The following is a 20,000-nucleotide window of genomic DNA, read 5'->3' as shown; positions in this document are numbered from 1 at the left end:
GGGGTGGGTGGAAGGGGTATATGGGCTGGCGGAGGTTTTTTAGACCACGGTAACCATGAAGGGGAAAGGGATTCCCGATGCATTCTGAAGCACAGATCTCTTTAGCCGAATGAAGAGCGAGCCAAGACCCCGTCTCAGACCGGAAGGGCAAGGCGGGGGGGGGTGGGGGGTTGGCAGACATGACTTCAGTTCACTATTCGTCACAGCGAGAGATGTGAGCTCAGCTCGGGTTGGTCGGCTTACGCGGCGCTCAGAGTTTACACGGTCGCGTAACCGAATGCCTGTGTGTGGGCGGGGCTGGACTGGCGTTACCGTAGAGGGGGGCCCCTCTGTTTCCCTCAAGTGTCTTAGTGAAACAATCGCGTTGGTTCCGTTTTGGTAATCCGGTGGTCTTGGTGGCTACCGGGTGCTTCTGGGGGAGCGGAGCCGGGCAGTACAGGGCCTGAAACTCGCGTGTGGTGTTGTGGAACCAAGCAGCTAGTAGAGAGTGTTACATTATTTCTCCTCTTCTGATGTCATCTCAGATGATGCTTTGGTAGGAGGGAAGGGGCGCTCGTAATGCGAACACTACACATTGGCATCGGCATTCTGTCAGCGAAAGAGTGTGTGTGTCAGTGAAAGAGTGTGTGTGTCAGTGAAAGAGAGAGTGTGTGTGTGTGTGTGTGTGTGTGTGTGTGTGTGTGTGTGTGTGTGTGTGTGTGTGTGTGTGTGTGTGTGTGTGTGTGTGTGTGTGTGTGTGTGTGTGTGTGTGTGTGTGTGTGTGTGTGTGTGTGTGCGTGCGTGCGTGCGTGCGCGCGCGTGCGTGCGTGAATGCATGCTGTGTGGGATAAATGTGTGATGTTTGTTGAGCAGGCCTCCAGGCAGTCGGACCACACAAAGGAAGTGGAAGGTTCTCCTTCCTCTCTTTCTGCATGCCACAACAGTGCCGGGCACTGATGCGTTTTCATCTTAAGACGGTGCCCTGTGTAAGCCCCAAACACTGTACCTGCTGTAGCTTGCTGGGAGGCGTAGATCTCTCTTTACCAAGCCCCACTCTCAAGCAAAAGTGCTTTTTTTTTTTTTAGGTTGTAAACCCATAAAAGTCCTGATGTGTTTTTAATGAACCCAAGGTTCCTTAGCCAAGCTAAACACGCTAGGCTACGGTAGGAGTCCCGCTGGGCTGAGGAAAAAGCTAAAGAGCCTCTCTCCCAGCAGTCTACTGCAGAGAGACAACGCCCCCCCCCTCCTCATCCCCACCTCCCTTACTGAGGAGAGGAGATGAGATGTTCCCCTGCCCCTGTGTTAGAATGTGGTTCACTACCCCTTCCACCTCCACTGTTCCCTGTGACTTGCCTTACGACTTGCAGGTAGAGCATTAGGCAGCTAGTCCCAGCCACAGAACGAGGGAGAGGTTAGAACAGGTTACTGTAGTTCCGAAAGAGGAGAGAGAGAGAGAGAAACAAACCTTCACCAACACATATCCCTGTTGTCATTCGTAACATATGAAGCTATGATATGTGATCCCTGAAGACACACACAAACAAATACGTATCAATTATTTTATCCATTAGCACTCTCGATGGCCCCTTTCCTATTTGCACTGAATGCCACACATCCACTGGCAATTTTTCCCCCCGTATTGGCGTTTGGTCACGTGCCAAAAATAGCTGATCTACAAGCTCCCAACACGTCGCATCCGTGACACGGGAGCTTGTAGCTCATAGCTATGAGCTTGTATATCTGCTATTTTTTTTTCCAAAAAACTGTTAGGATTTAGAAAACATTTTTAAGAATGGCCTCAGGTCTTAATGGGTGGACAATGTGTGAATAACTGCCTCTGCAGGATATAGTTTTATTCAGCAGTGTTCTGGATTCCATGTGGGAAAGGGGCTTACGACACGGCTCATTGGAGGTGCACTCTCGTGTTGCTAATCTGTTAGCTCTAGCTGCTAGCCTTCTCGTGCTTTTCGCATCCCGTAACGTCGCACCGTACGGGAACGTCTGTCCCGTACTCCCTCCAGTACTCCTCTCCTCCTCCTCCCCAAGATAAACCAAAGGTTGTCACACAAAGCAGAGCTCCTATTTCCTCACTCGGCCCTCCCCTCCCCTCCCCTAGCACAACTCCTTCCCTTCCCCCCTCCCCTTGCTCCTTTCCTTCTTACCTTGTTAGATTGCACTAATCCATTCCTTAATTACAATGTCAATGATTGTGTTCAATGTTTTTTTTTTTTTTTTCTTCTTTCTTTGTTTCTTTCTTTTTTCCTCCTTTTATTTTCTTTCCCAGCTACTAATATGATACCGGGGAACAATACTGTGTATTATTCATGTGTGTGTGTGTGTGTGTGTGTGTGTGTGTGTGTGTGAGAGAGTGTTTGGTAGAGAATGGAAAAAGCCTGTCTCATGACATCATTGTCACTGCATTATGTTTCTGGTATTTCACCACTTAGCTTAGTCGTTATTATGCACAACCTGTTATATCTACTCCATATATTTACATGTATCTCTAAGCAGAATCATTCCCTTTGATTTGGGTCACCTGTTCTAAGTATATGTATATATACTGTATATATGTGTATGTATACAGTATATATATATATGGTATATACACACGGTTGATGTGATCCAAGTGTGAAAGCGAAAATCGGAATTCGGAACGTATGCCTGACTCGCTGTGCGTAAAAACGTAGCTCTGTGTTAAAGTGATTTTTTGGGATTGGGGTGGGGGGGCATTTTGATACATCATTAACCACTTAAGCCCGATATACAACAATTGGTGAAAATAGCCGGTCGAGAAGCTCACAACGCAACATATTGCGATGTGTTGTGAGCTTGTAGATCGGCTATTCTTTCCTATTTTAGAACAATTTAGAGGATTATTTTTAAAAGTTTTTTTTATTTTTTAAACATTTCCCACAATAGGGACACCAGGGTTAAAGTGGTTAAGACATGACAGTTTTTTCCCACTACATTCATTCAGCATTGCCTTTGAAACCTGCAAGTGTTTTTGCTGTCGCGTTAGGTCAGAAAATGGCTAGTGTTGGGAGTGTGTGTACCTTTTAGGAAGATGTAAAGAGTACCCGATCGCTTTCTCACATGGCAAAATGTCCCGTTCCCTCAGACACTGGATAATCTGTACGTTTTTGAATATTGTAGAAGCCATCGTCAACCCTTTTCTCTGTTCAAATGACTCGAATCACAACCCAGAATTGCAGCTAAACAAGCTTTTTTCCCAGAATCCTTGTGGTTAAAGTCAAAATTGATGATTAGGGATATTTATTACTATTATTCATGCCCAGATTATTCAGAAAAGTAATATATATATACATATATTCTCCTACTTATAGATTTCTCCTTATTAAAAAAAAATATTTTATTAATGTCAATTTCCTAAGATGGCATATGCAATATATTTTTAGAGTCACTATTTTTGGAAAAATGAACTTAACTGAATCATGATTTAAAAAGAAAAAAAGAACATATTACTTCCTAATTTCTTTTGAAACTAATTTGGGATTTAAATCAAGATTTGACCAAATAAGTGGAAAGAATTGATTGCGGATGGGGGTGAGGGGGTTGCTGAGATCTGACCCCAAAGCCTGGCCTAGGATAGGAAGGTCATGGACATGGCGTTGGAGATGTTTTTTTCTGATGAAGTGTACATATCCGAGCCTAAATCTTAACCCAGGAAGCTCCGGGCACTCTTTAAGCCTAGTTTATACTCCACAGTATGACGTGTCGCTCACCTAAAGGAACAGATCTGTGAGCTAACTGCTTCGCAACATTAAGGCGTTTGCTAGCTTTTGGATCATCCGTTTCTTTTTGGCTAACGACATCCTCCCGCCATGGAATATGAATTAAGCCTTATAAACAAGCAGACAACCAATGCACAGTGAAGTAGTATTTTTGCAAGATCTGTAATGACTATATTTAAAGATTAAAAAAAAAAAAAAAAGCTATTTAAAACCATATGATATATTAAGATTTCAATTTAACTTATTTGGAAATATTGTGTTTTAATTGATATCAAAAAAGAATCATGTTTCTGAGATGCTTGTGGTTGCGGATTAAAAAACAAATAATTTTCTGTTTGTTTGTAACTTATGAGTTTGGAGATGAACTCGGACTCGAGTAGCAGTTGAATTAAGATGTAAATGTTATTAGTTTGTATTAAATAAGAGATATGACTTTGGTATCAGGGGTGCAGACCAAACCAAAGCACGCCCTGGCAGGCAGGAGGGCAGAAGAATCACATGTTATTTAATATTCCCTTAAAGGTGGTGTAAGTGATATTTTTTTGTTAAAGTAGGTGTTAAATACTGTAGCTCTATATTCTGATAGCAATCATTGCTATCGAGTTATTTGTTCAGTAACGGCGTCTCTTCCAGCTCTTTAATGAACAGAAAATACATTTTCAGGTACCAATTGCATCCAATCAGGAGAGTGAACTCATACACGATACAGCATACATGGGCAACTGGCGGCCCGGGGGCCACATGCGGCCCCCACCTTCACTTAATGCGGCCCGCGCAGGTTAATATCGGAATACTGATAAATTATTGTTTTCAGCTGTTACAATTGCAAGCATACAAACATGACCCGCTTTAATTACTTCAGTCTATATTAGTAGCTTAATGACTAGTATTAAAATTGTATTGTCCTTTTTATGCCCAATGTATTTGTATTTAAGTTCATAAAGTTAACATGAGTAAAACTAAATGCATTTGAAATGAAACAAAAATGTTAGTTTTCAGGTTTCAAAAATAGCAGATCTACAAGCTCAAAACGTGTCGCACTGCGACACGTTTTGAGCTTGTAGATCGTCTATTTTTGCTACTTTTGCGTGACATAGAATGGCGAAGTAGGGCATTCAAAAAGGTTAAAATACGGCGATAAGGGGTGTCTGCCCTACAGTATATGCAATGTGGCCATCTGGAGTGAGTGTGGAAATATAGTGGCCCTCTCCATCAAAGTTGCCCACCCCTGGGATACAGGATAAACAAGCGATTAAACAAAGCGTATTAGGCAAAGTTGGAACTGGAACACTATAACATTGAAAGTGACACATGGGTAGTCTCTCTTGGTTGGTTAAAATTGGTAACCCACCTGAAAATGTATTTTCTGTTTGCTAAAAAGCTGGAGGAGATGGGGAGCCCCCCCAATTACTGAACAAACGCTCTATAGCACTCACACTACCTTTTAATGGGTATAAATAAGAGGTGTTAAGTTGACCAATCTGATCCCAGCCTTGCGAGAAGAGGTGGTGGGTGTGGCTTCTTGTGTCTCTCCTGCCCGTCCTGACTGGCTGACTGACCTTAAAGCTTTTGACGTCTGGGAGACAATGCCACGGGACAATGCCACCGGGTCACCTGAGCCCTCATTGATTTGTCCAATCAGGGCCTTGCATGGAGAGAGACACAAACTTGAGACAGGGACAGGCCAGCGTGCCCTCCAGGCTCCAGGAACAAGATGCCGTCCTTTGTCGTTGACAGCCATGCTCCCAGAACTGACCTTAAGGGTCAGTGGTTCTCAAAGCGCGGTCCGCGGACCCCCAAGGCATCCTTGAGGGGGCTCCACAGGGGGTCCCCAGCTATCTATGACAGTTAAGAAACCAAATGGACCCTTATAGGTCTGTAAAGTTCTTGAGAGTGTACAAATGGAACCAATTTGGTACCCCCGCCCCCCCCCTACACTCTCAGAGTTATGGGGTTCTGTGACCTAATGGCATACAAAATGTAATCTTTGAAATGTATCCTTGAAATTAAAACAGTTTTAGAACCACTGCCTCAGATCGAGCAACTGATCTAAGAACAGTTTTAGAGTTCATTGTCATTGACGGGTGTGTCCCCAAACTGACCTTAGATCAGTATCTGTTGGGACTGTTCTACTTGTTGGAGCTCGAAGGCCAACCTTCACATAAATCAGCAATTATGGGAATTATTCACTTATAAGTTGTTTTTATTTCACTGGCGAGGGAAAACTCTTGCGGTCCTGAATCTATTGGCGAGTTGCAAGTGTTTGATGTTCTTGCCTGCTGCTTCTCCCAGACAACCAGATCAGCTTGGTCACCGTTGCCTTTCTCCCAGACGTGCATTTACAGTGTTTGGCCCCTAGAGGGCAGAAATCCTAGATCTGCAGAACTGCCTCATGGCCCCCCCCCCCCCCCCCGGCAACCCAACCGCTGTTTAACAATAACAATACCCCCCCTCCGCATCACCGACTCCCCTTGTCGCCTCACCCCCTTACGGCTGTTGAGAAATGTAGGGGACACAATATTACATGAAATGGAAATCCCTTGGTTGGAAAGAACATAGGGGGAGAAGGCAGACAGGAGTGTGGGGGTTGCTAGACAGCTGTTGGGAAGTACTGTAGCCTTGCCCCGATCTGTGACATCACCCATCACTGTAGCTTGGATGGGTGAGGTCATAGATGGGACTAGGAAGTATATAAGCCATGAGTCTTTCTGTCAAGGGCTGACCAGCTCTGGAATTGTTATAGAATACATTTTTATATCATTGCTGTTGGGCAGAAACCTTTTCATCTCCATATTTCAACTCATAAATGTAATAAACGTTTTTCCTAAATGAATGCCCTGCTTTGTTGTGCAAGAATGTTACGCAAAAGTAACACTCTTGAAACAATTTTAAAGTGAAAGGGGTTAAGTGTGTCTGTGGGTTTGTATACATATTGAACCAATGAATAAGTATTAACAAGAGCTTGTGACTAAATGATAACTCCATTGGAACACTGGTTCTTTTTGTCATCTCCTGAAAAGTAACGGTTCTGGACATACAAGGTTTCCACCCGACAGCCACGATATCGTCTCTGTCGGGTAGAAACCTCATATGTCCAAAACCGTTACTTATTCAGGATTCAAAAGTAGCAGATCAACAAGCTCGACCATGCAGATCTGCTACTTTTGATGCTTTTGTGTGGCGCTGCCGCTGTAGTATGATCAAGTAGGGCGTTAATTTACGAAAAAGAAAGTTAGAATATGGAGATAGGAGGTTTCTGCCCGACATCAACGATATCATCTTTTAGGGTGGCATGAACACAGTTGTATCTTGTGTTTCCAACAGCCCTGGACAGAGCAGGCAGTTTCTGTGTATGTAGGGTTTCCATGGTGACAGACAGGGGTCAATCACTCTGTGAACTCTGACCTTAACCCACGCTACCCAGAAGGTGTATGAACCCATGCAATGAAAATTACCCCACAAACCCCTGCTTTACGTGCTCTGTATTGATGCTTTCTTGTCGACATATATTTTGATATATTTGGAAGAGGAAAAAAATCACATGGGGCTGGGGTATACAAATCTAGTTATTTTTGGAGTAGAGAAACAATGTGTGTATCAGATTATTGTCACTTTGGCTCTAAAAATCTCTTGGATTGTTTCTTTTTTTTTTCTTTTTGGAAGAATTATATAACATCCCTGCTGATTTGATGTTTCATTGAAAGAATATTTATAAAGTTTAAGTCCTTTGTGAAAGTCCTGTGTGTTGGTTTTTATTTTTTATTTCATTTTGACGCCTACATATTAAACATTAGCTGTAGACTTTGTGAAGTGTAGCAAACATTGAGAATGTGTGTTTAGGTATTTGTTTCTGTGAGCCAGCAAAGGAGTCACTCTCTGTGGGTAAAGTCCATTATATCAAAGGTTTGCTGGTGGAAATCCAACTGCCCACTAGGCTACTGCTCTAATACTATACTATACTATACTAGCCTATATACTATACCCTAAAAAAAATACATATTTTAAACACTTTCAGCCTGGCAGGTGAACTTTTAAATGCAATTTAATTTGGGGGCAAAAAAAAAAGAAGATCTACAAGACTACAATGCATAAATATACAGGTGTGTCTTCACTGCCTTGAGATTTGCCTTTAAACTCATTTGTTTGCCGTGGCCACAAAAAGTTTGAAAACCACTCCAGGAGGGTATCTTAAAGCTGCACTATGTAACTTTCCTCTTCTATCCCGGATTTCCTGCGCAAGTCCTGACATTTTTACAAAAAGAAAGTTACAAAGTGCCACTTCAGTTATAGAATTAATGCCACTTGTATTTGCACTTACTCTGTAAAATTCATCTATAATGCACTTACACTGTTAAGATATAAAGAGTAAATAATATAGCACAAACACATTTAACATTACCTATGAAAGTACCACTGCTTTTTTGGTGAGATCTGTGTATTATTGAAACTTTCCTACAGCAAAAGCAAGTTCTGTCCAATAATGTCACACATTCTCCACAGGAGGGCAGTAGAGAGATGACATCTAAAGTTCAGATGTTCTCTGACCAATGCTCTGTGTTCATGTCCATATTCTTCTTGTCCATGATACACAGATAGAGCCAAAAGGCATCAGGTATGTGTCATTATTTTAATATCACATCTTTTATTAAGACTATTTTCAGGTATTATGTTTTATTGAAGAGGTGTGAGAGGAGAAGGTGGAGAAGGAGACAGGGCCTGAGCTTGAACCCAAGAGAATGTTAAGATGATGTCGATAGCACACTGTTCACCTCCAGTCTTCTCCAGGTTCTCTTTTTTGAGCCACTAGAAACGGTCTGTCCCTTCAGTCCTGTTGTGTGCCTCTCTTAAAACTTGATTATATAGTGCAAACTGAATTGATCACAACATAAAGCTTCTTCGTTAACTTGCACCAATCTCAACCATCAACACAGTCACACCACACGTGTGCCCCTATATTACTCTCTCTCCACTCTACATGTGACCTATCTAACCAATACATGACAAGTCCCAATTGGCAGTTAACCAGACATCATGCAAAGGCTCACATGGTTAAAGAAACATAGTAGGGAGATGCATTTAATTTTGCAATCAGTGGCTTTGATTCTCATTACTCCCTGTTAAAAAGAAAACAGTAAAACAGCCAGCAGGTGGATGCTGGGGTGGGGCAAAAGCAATCAGCAACAAGACTAGAGTCAGTGTGAGCTTAGAATTGGCCATGGAGTAGACAGACAGATTGCTGTGGTGGATGTCCTAAGCATCATCACCTGATTGTTATCTTGTCTTCTGTCAACCTCTGACTCCTTTTGTCTCTGTTCTGTCCCTGTTCTCAGGAGAGCTACCGTCTTCCTCGACTCACAAGCCAGTCTCTAAACATTTAGTTCAACAAGAGACTGGTGACTAACTTCATTCATAGTATTGCTGAAACTGTGTGGAAACAATTAGGACATTTATAGAAATAACTGCATTGGAGAACCAATGCAAAGACCTTAGGGAGGTCCGTTATGTTGGGATGATGATATGAATTGTTTTTAAAGCAGTGGGCGTATATGTTCGTTAGCGGTTGTTCTCACCGCTGCTCCAGCAACTACATTGAATTTAGCTGTCTGGCAATGCAATACTACCGACCTCCAGGCCTTTGAACAGACCTAGACCACAGCACTGTGCTAGACAGCTAATAACAGCTTCCCGTGTCCATTACACAGACTTGACAGAGAGGATAACACTAGCCAGCTGTAAGCTTTGCTTTTGAGGCGTTAGAAGTCCCTCTATGCTTAGGACCGTCTCAGTAGGACATTAAAGAACATTAGGGGGCAGTAATTGGATAATAACTGCACTGAGTTGTCATTCAATAGAAGGATAATGTCGCTTTAGGCTTTCACAAACTCGAGGCACGAAAGAAGACGACACTCCGAGACGGCCTATTGTCACACTGGAGAGTGTTCCACCAACCTCAACTGATTGAAGTGGATGATCTCGAGAAAGTGCAGAAAATTAGGACATGGACAGCAAATAGATGCACTTAGACAGCGTATGGAAAAGACAGAGCAGCAAATAGAAGCATCTGCCAGAGAGATAGAGAGGAAGGAGAGGAAAGCAATCCCAGTGAATGCGAAATCGACAGAAAACCAGCTTACACCGGGGGAAACCTCTGGTACAATGGACTAACTGGCCTGTTGTCCTCCACTGTTGTAATTACCACGCTCGGCTTACTGTCCCCTCGATGACTGTAATTAATCAAGTTCTGCCCCTTAATCTGAGAATCTCATCGTTCTTACTGTACGCCAGGCTGGCCTCGCCGGATGGCAGCGTGATACAAGCTCTTTGGGGGGGATCACGATAGTGTGCATGTCTGCAACTTTTATTCACAACAGCAAAATGCTTAATTCCATCATCAGCCATGATGCCAGGAGGAGCTGTGTGTGTGTGTGTGTGTGTGTGTGTGTGTGTGTGTGTGTGTGTGTGTGTGTGTGTGTGTGTGTGTGTGTGTGTGTGTGTGTGTGTGTGTGTGTGTGTGTGTGTGTGTGTGTGTGTGTGTGTGTGTGTGTGTGTGTGTGTTCTTAGTGCATAGCTCAGTAATTGTTACCTGCAGATTTGCTCCCTGAGGTAACAGTGGACAACAGGAATTAGGCAACTTAAAACTCTACCTTTGCAGGGGGCTATTTTGGGCCTATTGAGTGAACGCTGTAGTTATGCCCCAACTGAGACTTGTTCAAGCACTGTGTGTGCACACAAATGTGAATATGCGCGCACGCGCAATCTCACACACACACACACGCACGCACGCGCACACACACACACACACACACACACACACACACACACACACACACACACACACACACACACACACACACACACACACACACACACACACACACACACACACACACACACACACACACACACACACACACATTTGTATTACTATACTACTTGTACTTCGCCTATTTTTCTGTGTGCGGCATCGCATCACCGCACAACTATCTATAAATCAGGAATAACTCTAACCGTAAACCTATATGCCTACTCCTAGTCCTAACCCTGACACCAGCCTGGATCTTTTTAGGTTGGGGTAATTGCAATATTTGTTTTCCATAAAACAACTATTTCTATAGTGACAACCGGGAAATATAATATGAAAATAGTTATACACACACACACACACACACACACACACACACACACACACACACACACACACACACACACACACACACACACACACACACACACACACTCCTGGGCTGAGGGCTTCAGATGGCTTACTGAGGCTTTAATCTGTCCTTAGAGTGACATCACCCTCCTCCCAGCACCCTGTGCATGCTCCTCTTCACAGAAGAAGGGATGAAAGGGAGGGAGGGAAGGAGGGAGAGAAGGAGGGGTGTAGGCCGGTGGTGGTGGTGCATGGTTTAGGGAAGGAAGGTCACTTACTGTAGCTCATCAAGCTGTGGTTTTAGCTAGGCAAGTATCAGCCTATACACGCCCACATAAACACACATACAGTACACACACTCAGCAGGTCGGGGCATGGCAGCGGGCAGCGTGGCGGGGTTCTCCTCCTTGCTCATGGAGGCGGGGGTGGACCAGGGTCTGGGGATGGAGGAGACGGTCCACGGCCTGCCGACGGGGCCCATGATGCACAGGGAGAGCTTCCACAGCGAGTCCCTGCTGAGCACGGACTTCATGACAGGTCAGTTACCAGTGGTGGAAAAAAAGTACACTCACATTTTAACTCTGTTTACAAGTAAAAGTCTCGGAATTCAAAATGTACTAATTTAAAAGTACTAATTTTGCAGAGCACTTGTTTCACACGTTTTCAAATGTATAAAATGTATACAAATCTTTTGAAAATAGACGATCTACAAGCTCACAATGCGTCGCGATGCGACGCATTGTGAGCTTGTAGATCAGCTATTTTCAAATGGCCGAAATGTATATAGGGTTGAATGCATGTTTTGTTATAATAATCAAAATCTACAAAGTAACTAGTAACTAAAGTTTTCAAATGATTGTACTGGAGTATACGTACAATATTTGCCTTTGAGATGTTGTGGAGTAGAAGTAAAAGTACTGAAAATTGGAAATACTCCAGTAAAGTAAAAGTACCTCAAAATTGTACTTAAGTACAGTACTTGAGTAAATGTACTTAGTTACTTTACACCACTGGTCAGTACTACCACACCAGTTACATAACAGTTACTCTGCTCTGTCTGGACTAATGGGACAGGTTAGCTGTTGTTGTTGAATCACAGTCAGGTTGGTGTGTAAAATGAATAAACAAGCTAAAAGATATTGTCGCTGTCGGGCAGAAACCTCTCATCTCTATGTTCTAACTTTTTGTGTTTTTTTTGTAAATTAACGCCCTACGTGATCATACTACAGCGTCACACAAAAGGATCAAAAGTAGCAGATCCACAAGCTCGAGCTTGTAGATCTGCTACTTTTGCTATTTTTGAATTTGAATCCTGAAAAGTAAAGGTTTTGGACATTTGAGGTTTCCAACCAACAGAGACGATAACTGTGATGAATGAATAAATGAGGCTAAGTGATTTTAATTTAAACGTTTGTTAAAATGAATGAATTGGCTGAATTGGCTGAATTGGCTGCGGGCTGTGCTGTAGACCTGGTTTAGCGGAGTCCCTCGGGCCTCTATACTAGTGTATTTTCTGTTTTCTGTTATTGTGGGGAAAGCTTTTGCTGAAAATAGGAGATCTGCAAGCTCACAACGCGTTGCGTTGCGACGCGTTGTGAGCTTGTCGATCTGCTATTTTCAGCAAAAGCTTTCCCCACAATACGGATGCTGGGGTTTAAGTGGTTAACTGGTTGATGACTTAACAGGTGTGTCACAGGGCCCACGGGGAGGGCTTACTGTATGTATGGAACACCACGCGACACGCGTGTGAAAACACCACAGGTTTCATCCCTGGAAAGGTTTTTCCATTGTTTTGCGACCTTATTCTGCTCTTCATTATTTATACCAACCCACCTTGCAGCACTGCCCCGAGTGGGCGGCGAAGTAAATCTTTCAATAGCTGCTGAAGTTGTCTACTCCAGGCACTGCGGGCTGTGCTGGAATTTGCCTTGCTTGGCTGCGGAGATTTGGGGAAAGGCCCTGTCCCCCCAGGGATATTAGTAGCAGTGGAATAATGTGTGAAGGTTTGCCTGTGTGTGTGTGTGTGTGTGTGTGTGTGTGTGTGTGTGTGTGTGTGTGTGTGTGTGTGTGTGTGTGTGTGTGTGTGTGTGTGTGTGTGTGTGTGTGTGTGTGTGTGTGTGTGTGTGTGCCAGTGTGCAGAGTGCTGATATGAATGGACAGATGCTGTTTCTCCATTCAGGAAGCACCATCTGTGAGCTGAGATTAAAACAGTCACTATAGCACTCCCTCCCTGCGCTGGAGTTTTGCCTCGGCGTGTATTGGAGTTTGTCAATATGCATAATGTGTGTGTGTGTGTGTGTGGGTCGGTGGGTTGTTCAACATCGACCGGGCTCTGTGTGTGTGTGTGTGTGTGAGAGAGAGAGAGAGAGAGAGAGAGAGAGAGAGAGAGAGGCTGTGTGTATGAATATATATGTGCTTGTGTGAGACCATGCATGTGTGTTTATGCCTGCTTGAGTGTGTGTGTGCATGTGTGTGTGCTCGTGCGTGCGTGTGCGCGCGCACGTGCGTGTGTGTGTGTGTGTGTGTGTGTGTGTGTGTGTGTGTTTACCTTTGCATGACAACCAGCCAGGGGAGTGTGTTGTGTGCATGCTTGAGATGGTGCAGAGATTGAGCTGTGGGGCTGCTAATTCCCTTTTACAGCACCGGGATTATGGGACTATTCTAATCCCAATCCCATATGGGCTGGGCGGAGGTGGCACAGCGATGATGTCACCGGCAGGGCAAGAATAGAAGCAGCAAATCACAGGGGTCCACAGAGTCAACACTCTCTGTGAAGGAGATTATGGCTGACTGGCTGCATGCTTGGCTGGATGTGGGGATAATTATATTGGAAACCCATTAAGACCTTTATACTTCACCGTACAACAGATAGCAAGAATAGTGTATCTACAAACTCATAGGTCTGCTATTTTTGCTTCTTTTCTTTTTTTTAAACAAAAACATTTCTTTTGTGTCGAAAATGTAATTCTTGTATGAGTGAAAGACAAAGAAAACCTCTTTGAATCTTTGAGTCACTGTAACATTTCAGATGGAGGGAAACCTTGTAGAACCATCAGAACAGGTTTCAGCAAGTGAAAAACAAACTATTCATTACATGATTGATGGCCACGCAGTTTTTACGACATGGCCCCTATAAGAAGAGCATTTGTCCGTATGCAGTAATGCCCCCCCCCCCCCCCCCCCTAAAAGACTCATTAATCTTCATTATCTATACAGTGAAGGATTCTGAGACTTCACACTTCAAAGTAAAGAACCAAATTGGAGTAATGAGGGGTTTCTCAGTGTTACAGGCATGAAGAATATTGGAAGAGGAGAGATTAGTATTTTATAAGATATTAACCAAGAAGCACAGGAAAGTAATGCTAAATGTACTGTGTGCTCCATCATACAACCAAATCAACCATAACCACTTAAACCCTCTAGACTCAGTAAACTGGACCTAAGTTGGCTCTGTACTTAGACCTCTTTTCCCCACCAAATGCCATAAATGTTTGGCTAACGCCCCCCCCCCCCTTCTTCACCTCCCTATTGCCATCTCAGTTCCACATGATCTGAGCGTCTCTCTCTCCACTGATGGACTCGGACTCCTGTTGAAAGGGATCTCCATCAACAGTGAATGGTGAGCGGGTACGGTACAGTTACGTCATAAAACTGGCCCAGGAGAAACTCTTCCCTCCTCATTAGGGCGAGGGAGCTTTGCTTCAGCCTCTAACGTCGTATGACAATCACTGGTGTTCAGGTTGTTATTCATTAGCGTCACCAGCAGCAGCCAGTGGGTGGTCTGTGTTGTCAACGCTGGAGGTGAACATGTCATGATGCAACAACATTATTATGTAGGATCATACAAAGCTCTGTGTTGTAAGTAGACAGTCGTATGCAGGGCAATCTCTCCCAGTATGTGACATTTTGCGTTTATGACTCACCTTTTTCTGTTTGACATTATCATTTGTCTTTCTTTCTGCCGGTGTGTGTGTGTGTGTGTGTGTGTGTGTGTGTGTGTTTGTTTGCTTGCTTCTCTCCAACATGGGGCTTATGAGTGGGGGGTAGGGTCACTTGTTCCCAAAGAGGCTCAGTGTGAGAGATTAAAAACTCCGTACGCGTGCGCGCACACGAGCGCGCGCACACACACACACACACACACACACACGTGCATGCCTGCACACACATATACTGTACATACAGCCCACACATAGGCTGTACATACAGCCCACACATAGGCACATGCATGTAGACACACACACACACACACACACACACACACACACACACACACACACACACACACACACACACACACACACACACACACACACACACACACACACACACACACACACACACACACACACACACACACACTTGGGTTGAACTGGATGCCTGCTGAGCTCTATAAACCCCACCCCATGCAGACACACACACACACACACACACACACACACACACACACACACACACACACACACACACACACACACACACACACACACACACACACACACACACACACACACACACACACACACACACACAGAGAGCAAACACACTGTGGGATAGTGGGATAGAGAGTTTAAACGGCATAAACACCCCCCTGTCCCCCAGTGCCAGACAAACAACCACTGGGAATACGTGAGAGAGGATCAAACAGATCTAAACATTCACCACCTCGCCCTGGACGCTGCATAAAACTACCACCTCGCCCTGGACGCCGTAAGAAGAGGGGACCAACCAAGAGAGAGAGAGAGACACACACACACAACTGAGTGAATATCAGTGGATGCCAGCAGATCACACGCCTCCCTGTCATGATGACTCGGATGGATAGAGTCTGAAGAAGAGCATAGGCTCGAGATGTCACTCATTCTGACTCTTCAATAAAATAAGTTTGCCAAAGGGAGCTACAGTGCCAGCAACTCTACTTCTACTCTTTGATCCCAGTTCACTTCGGGGCCAGCACCTGCCTTTTAAAGAGGTCGGATGTGCGCTACTACTCTTTGATCCAGATGGATGGAGAGCCAGCCCACCTGTCGGAGAGCAGGGGACAGAAGAGGACAGAGAGGATATGTTCACGAGAGGAGAGGAAGAGGAGAAGAGAGGCAGCGGAGGAAGAGGGGCTCCTCCTTGGCCAGCAGAAACACCCCGACGATGCCCACGGCGACGGTAGTCCTTTACGTGTCGCACACATCCCTCTGTTTTTTCCATCACCTTCATCTCCATCACCAGCAGCATGCTTGGAAGCTTGGCGCTGAAATGAATCTGTTTGTTGGAGAGGCTAGACAGTGAAATCCTCAGTGTGAATGTATCCATTTGTGTCTGTCTGTCTGTCTGAATTAGATTAAAATGGAGGATTTCGTCTTTGTCGGGTGGAAACCTCACATGTCCAAAACTGTTACTTTTCAGGATTTAAAAATAGCAAAAGTACTTGCTAACTGCTACTTTTGAAACTTTTGTGTGACGCTCCAGTATGAGATAAGTAGGGCATTCGTTTATGGGAAAAAAAACACAAAAGGTTTGAATATTACGGAGATAGGAGGTTTCTGCCCGACAACAACAACAACGATTTGACAGTGTTGTATAGCCTGTGTTTCCACCCTGCTGTTTGATGTTGGGGTGTGGGGTCTGTCTGCTCTGCAGGGACCAGCTGTTCAGTGACCTCTTTACCCTGTTTTCCTCCGCAGGGAGCTGTTATGGGAATGGCCAGGGCAGGGCGGCGGGATTATGTTTAACATCTTGAACCCAGAAGAACAATAAAAGTACCCGCAGACTGTCCAACCTGCACGGTAGAGACGGGTTCCTCAGGCCCGGGGAACATCTTTTTTGACCGAAACGTTGCACGGTTGCGCTCCTGTACCGTGCAGGTAGCGGGGCAGTGTGGGGGTAATTGTTGTTCGTTGTTCATCGTATTATTTGCCTTCACACCTGTTAGAGACTTTTAACCTACATGTAGGTGCGTGAAAGCTTTTTAGACCTGGAACACCTATACGTTGTTATACCTTTCAAGGCAGGAACACCGCTGTGTTTAGTTGTTGCTACATACAGTATATACAGTATAAAGCAACATTGATTTCCTTAAAAAAGATTAATACAAATTTGAAGGTTTTCAGAAACCTTAGGTCAGGATTTAGAAGGTGTTTTTAGAATCAGCCTCAGGTCTAAATGGGTTAACTGTTGAACCCTAGCATCCTTATTGTATGGGGGGGGGGGATTCGGAACATTCGGCGAAAATAGCAGATCTACAAGCTCACAAGGGGCTCCTTGGGAATCCAGTCAACCAAGTATGGGATTTGTTTGTGTTTAAACATCTTGTTTAAATCATCGTGTGTCGTGTGTACTTAACCACCTATTTTAACATGACCAGGTCAACCAAAGTGCTGTACAGGTTAAAACTAAACAAAACAATGCAATATAAATTAGCATGAGTTACCAATGAAATAGACACAAACAAAACATTAGCACCAGTAAAGGAAAACATAGGGTGTCAGGCTGAAAAAGACTATTTCTGAAAATCTTTGAAAAACTTTCGCCTATTATGACATGGCCAAAATAGCCTCACCAGGTTGAACGTGGTTCATATTACTGCAGTGTACAAAGCTTTATGATATGATGCCATTTGAATGGAAGTGGTTAACATTCTGCGTGTCTGTGTACATCATCTAGTGAACATATTGTGTGTTCTACACATAAAAGGTTTGCACACTCCCACAGGTGCTGTGGCTTTCATTATGACTCAAATGGTTAGTGTGTCACATTTAAATGTTCCACTATGTATGCGTGCGTGCGTGCGTGCGTGACTGCATCTCTCTCACTCAATTAGCAGGTTAACAAGGTCTGTATTATAGAACATTAAACTCTGTTTCTGTATGTCTGCTGTCATATCTCCCCGTTAATTATGTTTAATGAAAAGCAAACAACATATACAGGTAGGCTTAAGGGCCATCCAACAACCAGCGCTATAACTGTAACTATAATTATCAAGGTAATGTTTTAATAATCATTCTAACTCAAAGTGGATGACAGTTGTGGAGTTGTGGAACTATAATGATGACAGTGAGCGGTATAGATAGTAGTTATAGTGCTTGGTGTGGACGGCCATTTACACTGACATCCTTTTGAGTAATGTGTCATTAAAAAGCATCACATCACACATCATTCTGATGCATCTTTACAGTTACCTTCCAGGTCGACAAGACGTTTAAGGGCTTTTTCTTCTTTTAGGTTTAGCTAACACTAACTTTAACTCTAACCGTATGCAGAAAAATCACAAGCACACACGGACAATAAAGTTGATTCTAATCTGATCTAACCCGGTCTCCTCCCCCCATGCAGACGGCAGGAGCTCAGCAGCCAGTGGTTTGGACGTGGCGGACCGCCTGACGTACCTGGAGCAGAGGATGCACATGCAGGAGGAGGAGATCCAGATGCTGAAGATGGCGCTGGCCGACGTCCTCAAGAGACTCAACATCTCTGAGGAGCATCAGGCCTCCAGGAAAGCGCCCACAGGCAAAGGTGAGGAGAGATCCACTGATGTAACGTCTATTAGCTATACAACAGTGTTTCATTTCAAGGACCCCCCCCCCCCCAGTTCAATTCTTATTAGGCCATGGACCCCCCCAGTTGATCCTTTTTTTAAAAGGGCAGTGCAGAGACCTCTGGAGGGGTAGGTGCTCAAATTTCATCAAACAATATTTCAAAACACTGCATACACCAGGGGCGGAGCTGCACTTTGGGCATCAGGGGCAAAGGGCCAGGTGCTCAAGCTGAAGCAGATGCATACTCCATTTGGTTCCATCTGTACACTTTCTGAGTTATGGGGGTCTGTGGCCCTAAATCAAACCAAACTGGGGGTCCTTGAAATTAAAGAGTTTGAGAATCACTGCTATATGGCTTTCCCCAGCTAACTCCACACCCCCCTTTCTCATCCTTCAACTGTTCTTATTGATTTTATTCCTTAGTCTAAGCTTTTTCTATAATGTTTTTTCCCCTAATGAAGTTGTTATTTTGATGTCCCCCCCCCACCCAATTTGAGATATTATTGTATAAATACAATTTGACTTGACTTGACTTGTGTGGTCACAGCCAGGCCTGCATCTCTGGCCCTCTCTGCCAGACCCCCCATGTCGGCCACAAGCGCTGGTCCCCTGAAGAAGAGCAACGCACTGCCCTCTGCTGTCACAACCAGGAACTACAGCGTCTCACCAACACCACCCAAGAGGTGACTATAGACCAATTATTTGTTTACTAACATTGAGACTGGACGCACAGGTGATTGTTTCACGCAATCAATTCCCAACCTGTTGTTTCGGGGTGCGCTGGTTTCAGCACACCCCAACCCCCTCTTCTGTGTTGACTAGTGAGGCGCGTCCTAGCGATACCTGATAGAATGTGTTTCATTGCACGCATACTGGTTGCACGCATTCTGGTTCTTATCAGTGTGACGTCGTCTGTTAAGGGGTCTATAGCACTAACCATAGTGTGCGTGTGCGTGTACGCGTGCATGTGTGCGCATACATACATGTTGCAGTCACATACACATGCCTATTGGTATACACACACACAGATGTGGGGACGTAGGGTTATAATTATTTCCAATTAAGCAGAAGATAATTAGTGCTGCTTAATGCAGCCCTATCAATTGATCCAACCATCAATGCAACCATTCCATTCCATGTCATTAGTTTGATAGGATAGTTTCTCTCAGCTGTTCAATGAACAATGGTTTCTATTTCAGTGTGCTATCTTTCCAGTAAGAAAAAGGCTGTAGTTTCTATTAGCTTGGAATCCCCATCGACAATGTCATTGGTAGGGAGGTTTCTGTGCTGTCCATAGCCCACCAACAAGATGCAGAGTGAGTAGACAGACATAAATGGTGCAATCTTCTAATAGGACCACAATGGAATCAAGTCCCTAGGACACAGACCCTGATGAAGACCTATAGGTCGAAACGCGTTGGTCATACTCATTTGCCTTGCACAAAATAAATGTTGTTGTTTTTTCACTTGAGACGGAGTGCCTTGGAATTCTTTTCTTTGCAAGTCTGCATTTCACACCTTTTTTGGCAAGCAGTACTTCTTTGGAAATCCTCTTTTGTTCATAAGTCCCCAGGACTTTTTTGTGTTATC

At 44.2% G+C, this 20,000-nt stretch overlaps 1 protein-coding gene across 2 annotated transcripts in view; it reads left to right on the top strand.

Moving 5' to 3' along the window:
- The window catches only part of LOC311062717 (uncharacterized protein), a 41,677-nt gene extending 36,953 nt beyond the window's left edge, over positions 1 to 4,724 (top strand). For both annotated transcript variants that reach the window (XM_084081930.1, XM_084081929.1), the window contains exon 7: positions 1 to 4,724. This exon is cut by the window's left edge and continues 321 nt beyond it. The gene's annotated coding sequence lies outside the window, so the exon portion shown is untranslated.
- The last annotated feature ends 15,276 nt before the right edge of the window (positions 4,725 to 20,000 follow it).

The sequence above is a fragment of the Gymnoscopelus microlampas genome, assembly GCF_963454915.1.
Source record: "Gymnoscopelus microlampas genome assembly, chromosome: 16".
Classification (NCBI taxonomy): Eukaryota; Metazoa; Chordata; class Actinopteri; order Myctophiformes; family Myctophidae; genus Gymnoscopelus; species Gymnoscopelus microlampas.
This window is presented reverse-complemented; position numbering and strand designations above follow the sequence as displayed.